Consider the following 18088-nt stretch of genomic DNA (forward strand, 5'->3'; position numbering starts at 1 on the left):
AACAAGGGTTTGAGTTAAGCCTCTAAAATAAGGCCCAATAATATTTCTGAGCTATAAAATTTAATGGTAATACTTGGTGTTTCAAATGTCACTTTCTATCAAATGCTCTCAAAACATAAACATAAAGCTGCCTGCCACGTTTATGAAGCTTTAAGCAAAGCTTCAAGTTCCTTTCACCTTGAGAGGGTAATTTCCCTCAGTACCTGAGGAACAGCACGCATATAAGAGAATAATGCTTTACTTTACACCTAAGACAAGCAGAATTACCTCCTCCAAGTATGCAGGACAATGTGGCTTCACTGTTGGTATGGATTACATTCCTTAGGGAGAGGAGAAGGAAACCATGATGTACCAACACAAGACTCTGTTTTGAGATGCTAATTCAAGTTTTTTATGTGGAAACCCCCAGTGAGTGTGCCCAAGCGTCAGTGCTCACGTGGGAAATGAGGACATGTGTATAAAAGGAGTTAAGCATTTCTCTCCATCAAAGGAGATAAGCATTTCCCTCCATGGGCTTTGCGGACGGAGAGAAGCACAGCTGTGCAAGTGTGCTTCAAACAGGGAAGAACCACACTTCCAATCATAGAGTCATTAAGGTTGGAAAAGACCTCTAAGATCATTGAATGGAAACATTAACCCAGCCAAATGCCAAGTCCACCCTAAGCCACGTCCCAAAATGCCACATCTTTTCAACGCCTCGGCTGACGCCGGTTCCAGACTTCTGTGGGCAGCAGCTCCAGCGCCCCAGCCCTCGGCGCCCAGGAGCGGACACGGGACCGGAGGTGCTGCCTCAGTGCCGAGCACCCGCTGCACCAAGAAGCGGGAGCACCAGGGGCTGCCCAGCGCCGCGGCAGAGCCCGGCAGCTCCGCTCCAGCGAAGGAGCCGGCGCCGCGGCCGCTCCGTGAGGGGCGATTCCCGGAGGGAAGCGCGGCGGGGCGGGAGCGCGGCCCCGCTCCCGAGGCGCCACGGCGCCACCTGGCGGGGCGCGGCGCCGCGGCCCTGGCAGCGCCGAGGCGGGCGAGCCCCGGGAAGGGCGCTTCCCACCGCCACAGCCGCCGCGTCCTCCCCTGCACCCCTTGCGTCGCCCATGGGTGAGCGATTTCGTGGGGTTCCGGGGTGCAGCAGCCTCAGCGTTAATGAATAATTCGTCGCCGGACGCGCCCGGTGGATTCTGAGATGCAGCAGCGTTCGCCTCTCGAGCGCTCTTTGGCACAGCCGAGTTCTTGCACTCGCGCATCTGCGAGCCCCAAGCAGCCCCAGCCCGAGAGCAAATCCCCGCGGTGTCCCACTGCGGCGTCACACAGCCGCCTTATTCAGTCAAAATCACAGGAAGAGGGAGAGCAAACAGAATGTCAGTTTGATCAACACATGTAACAATTATGTGCAAGAGGAAAAAACCCCAAAAGTTAATGGAGCACATTATTTTTATCCAAAGGCTCATATTTATGGATATTTTGCACTTTTTTCATTCCCCCCCCCCCTTTACCACCCCCCCTTTTTTTTTCTTTTTTAAAAAACAGATGTTGCCAAATGTTTTTGAATCACACATACTCCAAAATGCCTCACAATCATTTGTGGAACCACCCCCAGGCTCTAAACCCTTATATCACTAATGCAGCCTCCTTTTTGCTAGTTTGCCAAACAATAGCCATTGTTCCTGAAGGGTCTTGCCAAAAATAATATGATGTGCAACTGCCTTCCCACTGTTGTCTTTGCAAAATTACTTAAAAGTTCCAGAGATGCCTTTACGGATGGTGTACCGCACAAATAAACCCGAAAGGAGCAGAACAATTTGAAAAGCTTGTAGGAACATTGGAAGTGGGTGGAGAAGAAATAAAGAAGTTGTAGGGGGTGGAAGAGAGAAAATCATTATGAGAAAGAGTTTATATTAAATCATAGAGAAGTGTTTAGTTATGCAGCTGTTTTCGTGTTGTTGCAGAAGTGAAACCACAAATATTTGAGTATTCATATCACTATAACTTACATATAATTTGTGAGTTTAGTGGTTGTGCAGTTGCACCTTAAATGATACTTTTGTGCAGCTCTGATTTTGGAAAGAATCACTTTGAGTGAAGATTCAGGAGGAAATATAAAATGGCTACTCTTCCTGGTTGAAGAAATACATTATCTGAAGAAGAAATACCTGGAAATCATGGGAGTCACAGACTCATATACATATATATATATATATATATATAGGCTGTAGTTTTTATATATATATATATAGGCTGTAGCTTATGGGCAGTCTGGTCTGTATTGAATTCAAAACTTAAGCATTGAGGTGGGGGGGGGGGAAATTGAGTTATTTTAAACTGCCATCATAAAAATTGAATTTATTTCTTATGTGTAGTTCATTAAATACCAGTGAAGGATCAGCCTGACTTTTCTGCTATTAGTAGTCCAGGCCATGAAAGAAGCTCCTTCATCAACCAGTGGAGCTTCATACTGTTGTTCTCTGTGTTGTACATCTCTGGATATAAAGATCATTCATCTTCCATCAGCAATACATTTATCGATAAAGAAAGCCCTGCAAGGCAGGTCAAATCCACATGCACACTGTGTGTGGTGTGAAAATCGACTTTCAAGTTTTCCTTCACATTTTACTTCTATTCATCGATCTACTTAGTCATCCTAGGTCTCAGTCCTAGACACTGATACAAATTCAGAGCTGAACTTTGACCACAGTCCTGAATCAGAGGTATAGAAAAAAACTGAGCAAGTAAAAAAAAGCCGCCACAACTATTTCAGAAGAAAGATAATTAAAAAAAAAAGCCCACAACATTCTGGCAAATACCAAAGCTGATATTTCTACATAATGTAACTCAATTATGAGGTATTTACTAATCACATCATATTTATTGTTAACAAATTGTTGCAAGTGCCTGCTACAATGGGCCTCTGTTTAGCCATTACTGGCTGCTTGACAAATGATCTGCGGTGTTAGAAGGTCACAGAAGAGTAGCAGAGAAACACTGGGAGGGGGGAAAAAGGGGAAGGAAAAAGCCCCAAACCCCAACTATACAGCAAGACGAGACTGTGGGAGAATCTCAGATATGCTCTTTAAGTATAGCCATCCCTTATAAGGAAGAAAATCATTACCAACATAAAGCACAGCCTGTGGGCAAAGCCTGTGCCACTCAGATGTACCCCCAGCATGCATCCGTGGTGACGTGTCCATGCACTCATGTCCATGTACTCATCATGCAAGTATGTGCCACTCAATGTACAGCTGCAGCGTCTTCCTCCCCGGGGACACAGCATCTGTATGTCCAGAGAAGCAACACATGGGCCCAGGTCTGACCCCCCGACCTCCACATGCTGTAAGCTGCTTCCAGAGCTGAGGGAAAGGAAATGACCCAGAGGAAACAAGGCAGGACATCATTCCATGAGTGCACTCTTGTGGTCAGCTAGGGAAAAAAAAACAAACCAAGAAACGAAACTAAACAGTCATGACAGAAATTAGGTTGATCTTGGTCAGTACACTGACAGAAAAAATGCCTTTCCTTTTAGTGGCTGTGGTGCCTTTTAGGAGTTTCTGGTTTGTTTTTCTGAATTGCTGGGGTTTGGAGTTTCCTGATTATCAGAGCCCTCCCAAAGCATTCCTACACTCTCTGTCTGTGCATGTGAGTGCCGTCTCCTATTCCCCAATGAGAAAGGCATTTTTAACAAATTGATAAGACAGAATTTTCCCATACAGTCACTATCAGGCAAGCAGAGCACTGCATGGTGTGTTAGAAAAGAAAAAATGTGCTCTAACTTGGACTAGCCCTCCAGTTCCTCCCCCTTCCTCATCCCAGAGTCAGAGCCAGATTGAGAAACATCTCCCAGTCTACAGCACTCATATTCCTGAAGCAAATGCCAGATACAGTCCTGTGCCCTGGGTTTGGTCCGTTTGCCCACCTACCTTAACTGTTGAGGAATTTCAAGAAAACTGGAAAAACAGCAGCTGAAGGAATGAAAATCCTGCTGCTGTATCCAACATTGGCAGCAAGCACACAAAGTCTATGTGCTATGTCTTCCTTGTGTGCTGCCCCATATACTTTGAGGAGCAATCAGTAAAGCCTTATTTTCCTCATACAGATGGAAAATATCTGAGATGTGAGCTTGTAATGAAAACCATGCTTAGATAGGGGTTTGTATAGGAGATTTTTTCTATGGGAATGAGGCAAGGGGCAAAGCAGAATTCCCTTTTTGCTGACATGCCATCCCATATAACACCTAAAATGTCCAAAGCATTGAAGAGGAGATTTAGGTTTGGGCAAGAAGTATGGTCACAGAAGAATTTATTAATTAATGGAGGAATTCTTTCATTTCACTAGTTGCAGTGAGCTTTTGCCTCTCCTTGGTGTTGGGAGCAGCCAGGGCTTTCCAAGGGCGGGCAGCATGAGGCAGCAGGCCATATCTGTCAACAAGGCACTGTGTGGGCCAGCTTAAAAACCTCTCTTCCTGCCATTGTTATACTTGAAGCCCTGGAATTTTATCCAAATGGATTTGACCCCTTGCTAAACAGCCTGAGCATACTTCCCTGATTAGGGTATTCCTGTTAGATGAAAAGAAGGAGGGGGTGGAAGTGGAAGAAGAGCTGCTTTCTCCACCCCTGCCCAAGCAACACAAGCGTCCTGCTGCACGCTGGACTCCAGGATGGGCACGTGGCTTTGAGGAAAAACAGCTTGTCCATTGTCTAGTGGGGGAGCAGGTCTGTGCACCTCAGGTGTGCCCTACAAGCAGCAACTGCTAAAGGGGGAAGAAAGAAAGGATACAGTTCTTCATCCAGCTTGCATTTGTTTGTGGAAGTAATTTGTTGGTGTCATTTTGACCCAAGCTTTAGGAAAAGTCTGTTATTATGGAAAATTCAAGTCTGAAATGCATTGTCCTTTCCCATGGTGCAGCTCTCAGTCTGCCCTAATGCTTTGCCATGCTTGCAGGTAGTTCTCAAACCTCTCCATCTTTTCCCCCCTCACTTTTGTGTCAGTCTATGCCCTGCTAAATTCTCTGTACCTGACTACATGATCTCAAATTTTCATATAACTCAGAATAACTGATTAGTATTACCATCTGCTTCCAGCTCTCCCACTTTGTTTTTCTCATTCTCTTTCCCCAGCCTTCCTACAAAAGGAACTTCACAGTTTCTTCCATGACAGAGCTGCTGATGTCCAGGACAGGCCACTGCTACCACTTCAATCACTCAGCATATTCCTCTGCCCATACATAAAAGTGTTCCAATAGTACAACTGGATTTCCTGGAAATAGAAGAGCACTTAAAGCAAAAAGTACCTTCAAAACAAACTGAACTAGAAGATCTGGATAGAACATTCCAGACTTAATCAGAAGAGGATCTGGGTCTTCTCACTTCTGGCAGAGACTTCATTCCCTCTGTCTTTACTGGGCTTTGGATCAATGCATGCAAAAAATATTTCCACTGGGCTTCAGCTTTGGCCATTCACCGAGTTATGCCCTCCTGTACAGCCATGCGCTGTTATTGTGGTTCTAATTAGCAAAGGTTATAGCTCTATCTATTGTTTCAGCAAAGTTTGGGCCACGAAGTTCACATGAGCATACTGAGCTGAAAATAGAGGTTATCAAGCAATCAGGCTAAGCACATTACTTGCAATTACAGCTCCTTATTTGTTTTATTCCCATACACTCACCTTCTTGTCCTGCCTTCCCTTCTCCCCAGCTGTACTGCCAGCATACTGCCTGAAGCAGCGCTGCAGCTTTGCTGGGAGCAGTGGCCCTGCATCGTGTAGGCAGCTGAATTAAACCCTACTGCTGTACCTGTTGGAACTCAAAATGTCCCTCAGACATTTTTGGATGTTCCGGGTCCAGGTCAGAAGCATTTAAGAGCCTGGCAGGCAGCTGGAAAAGCTGCGATTTTGGATTAGAACCATGGAATGATTTACCAACCTTGCAGGAAGAACAAGAAGTCACAAAAGTTTAGATATTATAGTAGAAATAGTCACAAAGTAAAGGGAAGAATTTTTGAATGCTGTACAGGGGGGTTTTAAGTCCTGTACAGGGGGGTTTTGGTTTTGTACATGGGGGTCAGAAGTTTTAAGATGGAGGGATCTGGACCTGTCCTGTCCTCCCTCTTTCTTCTTTCTTACCTCCATGTTCTTGGTGATGTTGGCACTCACAGATTGGTTTAGACTAGAAAGGCATCATTTAATATAGGTAGTAGGCATTGGGGAAAAACTGTAAACATTTAACATGTAATGTACCATATAAAAGATAGCACCAGCCCTGGGAAGGGAGAGAGAAGAAGACGGCAGACAGAGAGGATGTCAGCGTGTGTGTGTGTGCCTCTGCCTGAGCAGCTGAGCAGACCGCAGCTGCTCAAGAAGAAAATCTTTTAGATAACTTGCAATAAACTACCTGGAGACTGAACAACAGAAGACTTCTGAGCCTTTCTTTGAAAGCACAGGTTGGAGGAGAGATTTTTCCACCACACAGAGCCACCCATGACCTAGGGTGAGCTCCGGCAGTACCCATCTAAAGTGATGTTGGGACAGGGTGACATGGGTGTACCTTGGCAGCCACATGGCAGTAAATGATATTACAGCAAAGACATACCACTGGAAAGGACAAAGCACATGGAGTTAAACATCAAACCAAGTTGCTTGTAGCCAGTAGATGCAAATGATTGTCTGAGAGCTCTCCCTGTGCCAAAACAATAATGAGAGATTAAAAGGGATTTGGACATTGTTCCCCTTTCAGTCTCAGCCAGAATCTGAAGAAACAAGCATCACACGTGCACACGTTCAGGTATTTTGAAACAAAAGTGCACACAGAAGATTGAAATTGTGCAACCAGCTCTGTTCTTAGCATCACTGTCAGTAGTTGTGTAAACTACTATGGCTATATAGCTATATATGGCTGTTTTATTTATATTTCACCTATCTTGGACTGTGTTGTTGAATGAGACCATTTTACTTTTATATTCATCTTGTCATGTTTTTGGTTCTAAGAAGATAACATGAGGTTGTTATGCTCAGATCACAGTGATGAATGCTGATATATAAAATTTGCAAAAGGTTAGTTTAAAATAGCTTATTAATTTAATTAGTTAAATACCTGGAAACTATTCTATGGATAGTGTTAACTGTTTAAGCTCTGCTTGGTTCAGTTTTATTGTGCTTCTTAGAGATTCAGGCTATTGATAAGTGTGATCTGCCACCACACTCTGCTTTTTATGGACTTTAAATGCCATGTTGAAAAATTGTGACTTTAAGAGTACTTCAACTTGGGGTTCTTTTTGTTTGTATTCTGCCCAGAGACCCCTTAAGCCCTATGCTGTTCTCAGAAACAAAATTATGTCTAGAATCTCTTTTTCTGCCTTTTGTGCTCTATTTATGAAAAATCAGATTTCCTCATAATTAAGTGACACTAGAACAGTGGACTCTAAACCAAGATGCCACCTGCATTCAGAGAATTAGGGGCTTCCAGCATGGCTACTGCACTCCATAGAAGCAGTCTGGTACTACAACCTCTTCCAAGAGACTGTCTTTTGTTCTTTAACTTCTCCCACTAGCTTATTCCTCAACAGCTTCTCCTACAGAGGAACCTTAAATAGCTCTTCTTGAGCTCTCTAGCTTGAGAAAAAAGGTTGCCAGCTATCCTCAAATCTAGCAGTGATCCTCCACCAAAATTTGTAAAAAGCAATTTGCAAGTTAAAGGTTATTTGTGGGACACACGGGTCTGTTGTTACCCAAATACTTTGTGCTTGTCATGGAGTGGTAACCTCCTTTCTCATAAATGCAACCACAGAAAAAATCACATTCAGTTTAATTAAATTGTAAGATTCATCCTCGTCTCAAGAATTAAAGGTGTTTCAAATATGGTGGCGAAAACAAACTTTTCTAGATCTCAGAGCAAATTAAACCAAGTTCTTGGAATACTCCAAAATTAAGGGAAAAAGATGCAGACAATTCTTTCATACGAGGCTAGAGGTCAGATCTGATATAGCAAGCAGAAAACTTTTGTTCTTTCTGAAAAATAAGGGGGGGGCGATCTGGTTAGGATTCCTCAAAAAATTGTGCTAGAACTGATGTACACAAAACATGGTAATTCTGCTCTTCTCAAGCATCTGTTTTGCTTTTCCAGGTAATGTATTGTTGAGCACAGTATTGATTAACTTTGATTTAATGCAGGTTCTCCTGTGACTACTTACCCATAACAATGAAGATGTTTCTTCCCTAAATGGAAATCAGAAGCAGTAACATTTTAGAGCAGTAGGCATCAAACCCCATGGTGGCTTATACCTGGAATATAACAGTTCAGAATTTAAAATAAAAAATAATGTTCATTCCTATTAAACCAAAACTTAAATATTCCCTTTATTATACCCGCTTTTCTATTTCCCTTCCCAACTTCCATGTTAATAAAGGCTGTAGCTATAATAAAGTCTGGGAAGCTAATGGAGACATAAAGTACCTTCAGAAACAGGTTAGCATGGTAAATATCAACCATATTTCATTTGACTGCATGTAAGAGAAACACTTAGTTTGCCTTTCCCAAGCAATTTTTGTGGCTCTTTAGGAACACAGAAAAGTTTGCATTTTGTTGAAACTGGTACCACTCAAGGAAAGAAATGAGAGTTTTCTAATATAGTGATTTCTAATGCAATTCATCTGTGCCTGCATGACATTCATATTGCAGTGAAAAATGAGTGGCATAGATTAGTTGTACACTGGAGACTTTTTACTAGCCACTTTGTTCCCAAGCTCTGAAAAGGCTTACAATTAAATCTGGCAGACACAAGAAATTACATAACATGAGGCTCACACAACACAGAGCTCCTGAGAAAGGCCAGAACAGCAGGACACAACAGGGGACACAGGAGGTAGGATGCCATCAGAAAATGCCAGTTTGTACAGGGGCACTTGACTGCTGAAATAAAGGTGATGAAAGATCATGCCCACCTTCTACTTCTTCTGGCAATGACCCTGAGTCCTGTTTCATGTTTGTTCAGCTGATTGTTCACTGTTAAACACGCAGAGAGAAGGAGCAGCAATGTAAAGCCTTGGTTGGCATTTTGGAAAGGTCTTTGGTTGGGTTTGTTCCCCCTGCCCCACCCCAAGAACAGTATTTCTATTTCTGTCTCTACCACTTCTACATCTCTAATGGCATCTTTAATGTCAGACACAAAGTAAGAAAGAAGTATAACAGAGAGATTTGGAAGGTACTACAAACCAAACCCTTTTGCTAAATCTGTCTCTGCATTCCCAATTTCTATGAGTATGGGTTGAGACCAACATGAGGTTGAATAAGCATCTAAAAGCCCCATGTTACTTCACAGCCTTTGACCCATGTTTTCAATTTTCTTTCTTTTTATGTGAAAGTGTTCAATGAACCTAAAAGAGCATTTTTATTAGAAATTTTTAAAGTGCTTAAAAAACCACAGTGGTGCGAGGACAGCAGTCGGAACTCTGTGTAATGGATACAAAAATATTTTAACACCAGAGCTGGTGTTATAGACTTACTTTCTATTCCACAACTTGCTCCTGCTTTCTTCCTTTTTGGTCTCCTACATGTTGTACATATTTATGGCAGTCTTCCCATGGTGAGGTTGCAGTGAGAGTGCAGACAGCAGCCCTCACCTGCAACAGAAAATGAGCTTCTAGTTATGCAATGAATATCCTATGCCATTTATAAATGCCAAGTTGTTTTGTTGTGGGTTTGGCTTTTTTTTTGTCGTTGTTGTTTTTGGGGTGGGGGTTTTTGTTTGTTGTTTTGTTTTGTTTTGTTTTGTTTTGTTTTGTTTTGTTTTGTTTTGTTTTGCTTTGTTTTGTTTTGTTTTGTTTTGGGGTTTTTTTTTCTTTTTTTTTTGGTGTTTTTTTGTTGTTGTTTTTATTTGGTTTTTCTTTTCCTGGGATATATGCATTTTGGAAAACATACTTGCTTGCTTAAAATGCTAAGCAGCTTCACAATTTCCTCACATAGGGAGGAAGTATAACTAATAGTCATCTTTTAAAAAGTGACAACTGGCACATGAGTAGCAACTGTGCCTCATGCAGTATAATTGCTGGTATTTCAAAAGGTGACTTTGTAAGCAGGGATGTTTATAAGGCACCCTGCTGTCTGCATGCTATTTGAAATTTGCTGTGAATTTGTGTGATTTTATTTTAAATTTTTGTTTGTTTTGAGATTTTATCTTCTCTGTAAAAGCAACAGTTTGACATTAAAGCAGAGTTTGGCAGACAATTTAACTCTCAAGTAACAAAACTGGTATCATATAGTGTCTGATATCATAATAAAACAAATGAAACATGGAGATAAATTCTGAAAATTATTTTAAAATACCTACTTCTAAAATACTGTCTCCCTGTGAAAAAACAGCTATGCAAGAGAGAAGCATAAAATGAACTTCTACCAAATAATTTTTTTACTGAAATTTCCTCAAGTGATGCATTTAGATTACCTGCTGTCACCTCAAGCAGGTTTATAGGATCATGGACTAAGCCAGGTTAGAAGAAGCCTAAGGAGATCATCCAGTCCAGCCTCCTGACAAAACAGTCAGCTGTGAACATGGGGGTTTCAAAAAACAAATCTCTCAATTCCTTTTCTTTATATCTTAACCACCTCTTAGGACTGGAAGGCAGCCTACTCCTCATCAAGCTTCTGAAAACAATTACATATTAATTTCTGTTTCTTCTTTAGATACAAGGGTATTTATTTTAATATGAAGCCTTTTCCATCGAGCAGTGAACAAGGCAGGGAAAGAAAAGCCTCTCTTGGCAAATAAATACATCAGCACATAGAAGCAAGGATTTGTGGAGACAGTGGAAATGTGGACATCTGACTTGTACCAGTAAACTCCAGGGAAAAGAGGTAAAAAACAGTATTGCCCATCTATAGTTATAGCTTTGCCATATGGAATTACAGCGATGTAAGATCAGACTAAGTGAGCTCATAATCAGGCTTTTCAATCTAGTCAAAGGAGGTGTTGGGGAGAGGTAATGCTGACAAGTAACTAAAGTATAACTGAGGCAGCATCGTGAAAAAGAAGTAGCAGAAGAAATCAGAAAAAATATTTTTGCCCCCCACAAACCTCCCTCAAAACAATAATTTTACTTTCAGGTCTGACTTTGATGCTGTTGTTCACATGCAGTGACCTTGAGTTTAAGCCCAGGACAGCTTAAGCGTTTCCAGGAAAGAAAGTGCCTCAACAACAGAGTAATAAAATGGTAAGGAAGTCCACATCATGTGCTGAGTTCTGAATGTCTGCTCGAGGAGTGAGCTAATGTGCAATGTGACGAAGTAGGAAGCTGCTAACGAGAGACAAGCACCAAACTGGATTGTTCCTGGGGATTCCCAGGTGCCTATCAGATGAAAAAATAATTGCAGAAGGGAAAATGCAAAAAAAATTATAAAAAAGAAGAATATTCTTATGATCTCTTGGTTGTGTAACAGTCTCCATAGCCTCATCTTGAGTCACTTTTCCAAAACTTTGTCAAGTCAATTGTAAATACACCTCCTGAAGAAACAGAATTGCACTGGCAGGGAGAAAGATGTTGTGATCCAAAGGGTCTTTTCTATCTCTAATTACCATGACCTCAGCTGGATATGCCCAAATTCTTTTAGAGATGAATGTGTGTTAACACTTCCATGAGGACATGGGCCCCTGGGGAAGGTGAATGTGTAATTGCTCCAGCAAAGAAACATCATCTAACTAGTCAGGAATGAAAAGTTATTGTACACTGAGCCAGTATTAGACCAGTTGAGAAATTCCTTGTATTATTTTTTTTCCTTTATCATCAACAATTTCCTGATGTGATCCATTTCAACTAGGCTTTCTATACCTCTTAGCAAAGAATCTCCCAGATTTCAAATATTTTTAAATTTCAGAGGAACAGTTTAATTCAGCAGTATATTTTATAATTTTTTTTTTAATTCTATCATTATCAGATAAGCAAAATTTTGTTTTGGGAAGAAATGGCAACGTGTTTCAGATAGTCTCTTCACTGAGTATGCCTCCTCTCTAAAAATCAGTGACTATAGTAATAACTAGAAATGCCTGTACTGCTATTGTTAACACTACCTGAATGAAAAAGAACTTTTCAGGAAACTTTATAAATATTTATATGCTGGAAAGTTTTTAACTAAAAAAAACGCAGGTTTTAGAAAAAAACTTTTTTGTTAAGTTTTAAAATAAGAAAGATTTCCTTTTAAATTGTTACAAATTTTTTCAGCAACATTATAGGCAAGTTTTTTATTTATCTTTCTATTCAACAGTACATTAAAGTGTCATAAGAGATTTTAAAAAATAACAGTAAATGTCAATCATATCCATCTATTTCCTGTGAGGGAAAAGGAAATACCAACATTTTAATGTTGTTTTATTTTAATAAAAAGAAGCACAACTGGTCTGTTTTGATAGCAAGTCCTGAGAACTTATCAGAACAAATGTTACTAATGACTAAAGTGGTGATAGTTGACTGCAATTTAGATTCAGCATTCCCAGAAGAGCTTATTGCATAATCAATTTGAACCTCCATGGTTAAACCAAATCAAAGGATTAACATAAAAATCAGCACAGGAGCATATAACCATGCCAGACGTAGGCACACTTCACCTCTGCTTTCAGTTTTTGAGGCAAAGACCTGGGAATAACACTGAGAGTGGAGCTATTGAGAAAACTGGGGAGGCCTCAGCTTGACGTGGAGCAGCAGCATGGAGCAGGGTGCCCTCTAAGTCTGAAATCAGGGAAAGATGTTGTACTTTAGGCCTTTCTCACCCCAAAAGCTGCCCACCACAACTGATGTAGCACTAGTTTAAAACTTGTTGAGACTGAGAAGATTGGAAAAGCACATACATGTGGACATATGGCTTTTCATATCAGTTTTGTTAGTGCTAAAGATAAATATTTGAAGAGAAAAACACTTTTAAAATTTTCTTTGCTAAAACAATAAAGGAAAAATCTCCTGCTTCTTGCTCCACAGTGATGTGACTTAGTTTGGTCACTAATAGCATTCAAATTGCCTTAAGGGCTATGATGGGAAAAGGCTACATTTAAAATAAGGTTTGAAAGAGGCATGAACTGCTACCCAATCTCTGAGAGAAGTGGAGATCTTTTTATCATCATCATCATCATCATCATCATTACTTTGTTATTGTCTTGAGATTAGCCTTAAAAACAAGAGCTATTTTTGAAACTGAAACATGGGTGAAAAATTCTTGGGTACTGAGCCAAGGTTTCCTAGGGCACTGTTCCTTAGCTGGGTTTTTAAACATTGTAGAAAACAACTTCAAAAAGTTTATTGTTTTTAACTCTTTGGTTTTTTTTTTTTTTTTGTTTTGTTTTGTTTTTTTTTTTAGGTTATAGACATAGTACAATGCTCCTTGACAAGGCTAAACCAGCCCTGGAGATGCTCGAATGCAGCTGGAGGCAGTCAGGGCACCCCCTGCTCCAGCACTGGGGGCTGCTCACCTTTGGGGCACTCAGGGGAGACACAGCCATGCCAGAGGAAGCTGTTTCTGTGCCTCAGAAATCCCCTTGTCCTCCAGGTAGGTGAAAGGGCTGCAATCAGAAACTTGGTTAATCATGCTCTGTTAGGGTCACTAATTAGCAGGGACATTAACCCCACACGTGGAGCCCAGCTAGGACTGCAGTAAATGGGGGAAAACTGCTCCTTTCCTCCCTACAGAGTGGCTTTCCTTAAGAGCAATGCTCTTCTAGAATGCAGCTTGGCTGTGTTTGTTAAAAATACCAGACTGCATGGACTGCACATACAGATCCCTATCAGCAAGGAACTTGAGTGTGTGCCCCATCTTTAACTTGTTAAAAACAACCTGTGTGCAGCTGCATGTGCATTTATCCATCTTGCTGAATTGGAAAGGGTAAGATCTGCAAGAGACTGCTACAATATAAATCAGGTATATATTGCTCCATTTTCTCAAGTAGGAATGTGCTGTTAAAACTTGGAATACCAGTTTAATTAATGTAAGATGAAAGAAATGTTTTTCCATGTTGTTAATGTTGAAAATTCTCATTGATTAAAAATAAATATATTACAATTGACATTTTTTCCTGAGGTAGTTAAGGAAAGAAGAACTTTTCCTGTCAGCAAAGTGTGATTTTTAGGCAGCCATTACTTGGTGGAGAGGAGATAGTGGGTACCTGTTTCCAAAAATGTGACAGCTTCACTGTGTCCTCAACTAAGATAATTGATTAAATGCATATTGGATTAAGGATTACATTCTAGGAGGATCCTGTCAACTGTACAAATGCCTTACAGTATTATCATGTGAGAGCTGCAAGATGGTTTGGCAATGAATTCCTAAAAAAGGATTATTTACTGTTTTCCTCTCAAAACTGAGTTCTTAAAAAAAAATAAAAAGGCAGAATCAAAGAAAACTTGGCACCTGCCCAGCTGTATGTTGGAAATAACTTATGAATTAGCATTTTGTAAAGTACAAACTCAGCCTGTGTTTTGGAAGGGTTTTCTGCGTTGCCCTTTGTTTGTCACTGGGCTGCTCTGCACCTGTTTCATACTGTACATATTTGGAATTTTTCTGTATTCTTCATCATTTCAAAGACAGGAACATAAACAGCTTAGCTTTTCCTGAGATGACTGTGTGTGTGTGTGTGTGTGTGTGTGTGTGTGTGTGTGTGTGTGTGTGTGTGTGTATATGCATCACTGAAACTTCCTAGACTCAAATGCTGTTTTCTCTTGCCAGACTCGCCTGTGGGTCTTCCTGAACAGCAGGCACTTTTTCAATAGCGACTTGGAGATACTGAGGGAGAATAGAAGGTCATTTTCTAAGACAGGATGCCAAGAGGACAGGAATTGAATGGTGCTGGCTGGCCACTAGACGCCATGAAAATCAAGAATGCAGCGTGGTCCCCAGGGAAATAGTTCATGAGCCTGGAGAATATGATAAACCTGCAACCAAAGCCTTCTTAGGCAAGTGCGATAACAATGTGTCACATTCCAGAGGAGTCAAAAACAAAGGTTGCAAAAGTCCTTGCAAAGCAGCACTCCCTCAAGACAACTGTGCTTTCAAGGAAAAGGAAAGATTTGGCAGGTTCTGTCACTTCTGGCTATTTTCTGAAAACAACACCGAACGGTTTAGGATTAGTCTGTCTTGAAGCCTCTGTGTAAGTGACAGCAGAAAAGAGATGTAAGAATCTCTAACCTTTAAGAGGTTAAAAAATTGATATGCATATGCAGCCACACACTGAAAAGAAAGTAAATGCCACAATAAGGAGGTGGTAAACAGATATTTCCACAGTACATTACAAATAATTACCTGTTTTAATATAGTGTTAGCCATCGGCTAGACTAAGCCATCTCTTTAATTGCTTTCTTACCTTTCTCACTTGCATATTGCTCTGCTTTCATAAATAAGTAGTCACTTCATTGTTGCTGATAAATTGAGAGTAAACAGTTCAAGATATGTACTCCTGTTTGCCACTGTTCAGGGACGAGTTTGTGCAAACAGATCATGAAATAACTGCACAGAGGAGATGTTATTTACTATTAATTACTGATGTTGGCTGACTGGCCAAGTCCCATGATCTGTGGGAGAGGGAAACAAGGAATGGGAGACCAAATAAATCACCCTTGCTAAGGTGACAGACAAAATCCTGATGTGTGTATGAAGCACAAAATTCCACAGATAGAGCATAACTTATGGTGTCCTGAGAATCAAGGAAGAAAAGATCAAGTGTGCCCCAGAATTCAGAAAGTAACTACACTGTTCTTTAGTGAATCAGATCAAGCTTACTGCCTCACCCTGCTTTCAAGTTTGAGGTTTGCTGCTCCTCTTTCAGATCTGAAGGTTATCTGAGCTCATATGCTCCTCTGTTCCAGATATTCCTGCCAATAGCAGTACAAACAACACAGATCTTTGTGGTGTTGCTTCATAAAAATTCTTTGATATCATCAAAGATCCCTTCTCCCTAGCAGAGTATCACAGTGCACCTCACAACACACCACTTCAGCAGCAGGATAAAGGCCTTTGTGCCAAGCTCTAGAGACAGAGATGATTAGCTGAATTGCAAAGAAAAAAAAAAGTAGAAAACCTGGAAGAAAAAAAGAAAAAAAATAGCAAAACTGAAGGCTTGAAAGACTGCCAAGATCACAGCTGAGCTGTCTGTAGCAAGGCCGTGTTTTTCACGTGGATCCCCAAAAGCTGTTAAGTCAGGCTAAGGTAGGCACTGACTCCTTACTCTCTAAAGCACACAGCATTCACACATAGGTGAACATGAAACACACATCCACAGCTACATCAGAAAACAACAACAAAGAGAGCCTCTAGAACAGGATCTGCTGTGCACGAGTGTAACACCATACAGCCAGGAAACCAGCAGTGCTCAAAACCAGGTAGATGTCCTGTACAATGACTTCCATTTCTGGCACTGTTTCTTATGGCATTTTTCTGCCTGTCTTACTGTTTATGTAGTGCTCCATTTTCTGACTACAGTTACATGACAACCTCTAACAGCCCTCAGAAGGAACTGTTTGAACCACCATATTTTAAAAAATTAAATAAAGGCTAGCAAGTTACCAGTCATTCGTATCTTGCAAGGACCAAAAATCATCCTCAAGCACTCCAGAAGCTTCTAACTAAGAATAGAGAAAGTGTCAGCTGGAGCATAGGCAGTGCTAATAAGCTCTTTAACAAGTGCAATTTGCCTTCATAACTGTCTTGTAACTGAAGAAAATTCAAAGGTTGCCATTAATTTTACTTTCTCTTCCCAGAAGTGCATTAAAGACAATCAGCTTCACTGGTAATCCACACACTGAAAAAGCTTTCCCTTTCCCCGCTGCCCCCATCTGTGCCTCTGAGGAAACACAGAGCCTTAGAAATTAAGTTTCTAAGAAAGTTGCAATGTCAGTCCTTCACTTTCACAGACCTCCCCTCCCTCCCAGATAATGTCTGCTGGCAGTAGTCTTCCCACTCTGGATAGACAGAAAAAGTTATCCATCAACTGGCCAGAGCATTACAGGGGTTTGGGAAGCCAGGACATATTGTTTCTGCAGCTACAGAGAAAACCATCTTTGTGAGTACCTGAGCTGTGCAACAATCACAGGTTTCCTTTGCTCCATCTCTTCGCTATCCTGGGCAGTTATCCACTTTTCCAACAAAGATCAAATCTCCAGGTGATATTATCTCTCAAAGTCTCACACATACCAGAGATGAGTATGAATCTCAGGTTGGGATTTGTAGCCTGAATTTTCCCCATTGGTATAAATTGCTCACATTTAATCTTCCAGTTTAGGGTCACCTGCAGGGATTAATACATTTGGGAAAAACAAGAATACAAATTAGAACAGTGATTCAAAGCCTGCCAACTAAAAATAGATCAGTTTTCTATGCAGATATCACTTATAGCTGAACATATGTATTCATCACAAATCTATATAAATCCTGGCTCTTATTTTCTGTTTCCTCATACTTAAAACCTCCTACACAATTATTTCCTATATGATTCTTTCCTTCCTACCCACCCCAGCCACTGCCCTTCCTGGTAGTGCGCCAGTTCTGTTATTGTTCAAAGGTGAAAAACAAGACCTATCCCAGGAACTCACTCTGGCAAAGCTTAACCCAAAATGATTAATTTAAGAAGAGGAAAACAGCTCAGTGCAGGGGCCTCTGAGCAGGGCTGGTAGTGCTGATATGGCACAGAGAGCCACGTGCACGGCTCCGCTGTCCATTGCTTCACAGTGGCAGAGGGGACAGTCCTGCAAGGACAGAAAGCCCATCATACTCAAGGAGGCCACAAGTTACATTTAGCAGTAGCTTCCCAGCAAAGTAATAATGAGGTTGCCATGAGGATGATCTGGGGTTTGAGAATGAAATGGGGGGTGAGCCATTAAGTTGTGCAGAGAAGCAGTGCTTCCCTCCCACGTAGCTGGAACGCAGAGCTAATGATTTTATCCATTTATACCTTTTGTGGAACATTTTTATCCATTTATACCATTTGTGGAACAATTTGACTTGGCATCTGTGTTGCCCAGGGGCAATCTACAGCTTCTGCAAAGCCACCTACAAAATTAAGCTGAATAATGAAGTTCTGAATATTTGTACCAACTCTCTGAATATTTGTACCTGCTCTCCCAAGGATTACTGGCATTCCATAAA

The 18088-nt window shown here is 41.1% G+C and overlaps 1 long non-coding RNA gene across 1 annotated transcript; it reads right to left on the reverse strand.

Moving 5' to 3' along the window:
* Positions 1–6642: 6642 nt before the first annotated feature.
* Positions 6643–17032, reverse strand: LOC110473715 (uncharacterized). The gene is made up of 3 exons (XR_002465915.1): positions 17015–17032; positions 8169–8259; positions 6643–6658 (listed from the first exon to the last, which is right to left on the reverse strand). It is a non-coding gene; the product is annotated as an uncharacterized LOC110473715 (long non-coding RNA).
* Between the last annotated feature and the right edge of the window lie 1056 nt (positions 17033–18088).

This window comes from Lonchura striata, chromosome 1 (assembly GCF_046129695.1).
Source record: "Lonchura striata isolate bLonStr1 chromosome 1, bLonStr1.mat, whole genome shotgun sequence".
NCBI classification, from domain to species: domain Eukaryota; kingdom Metazoa; phylum Chordata; class Aves; order Passeriformes; family Estrildidae; genus Lonchura; species Lonchura striata.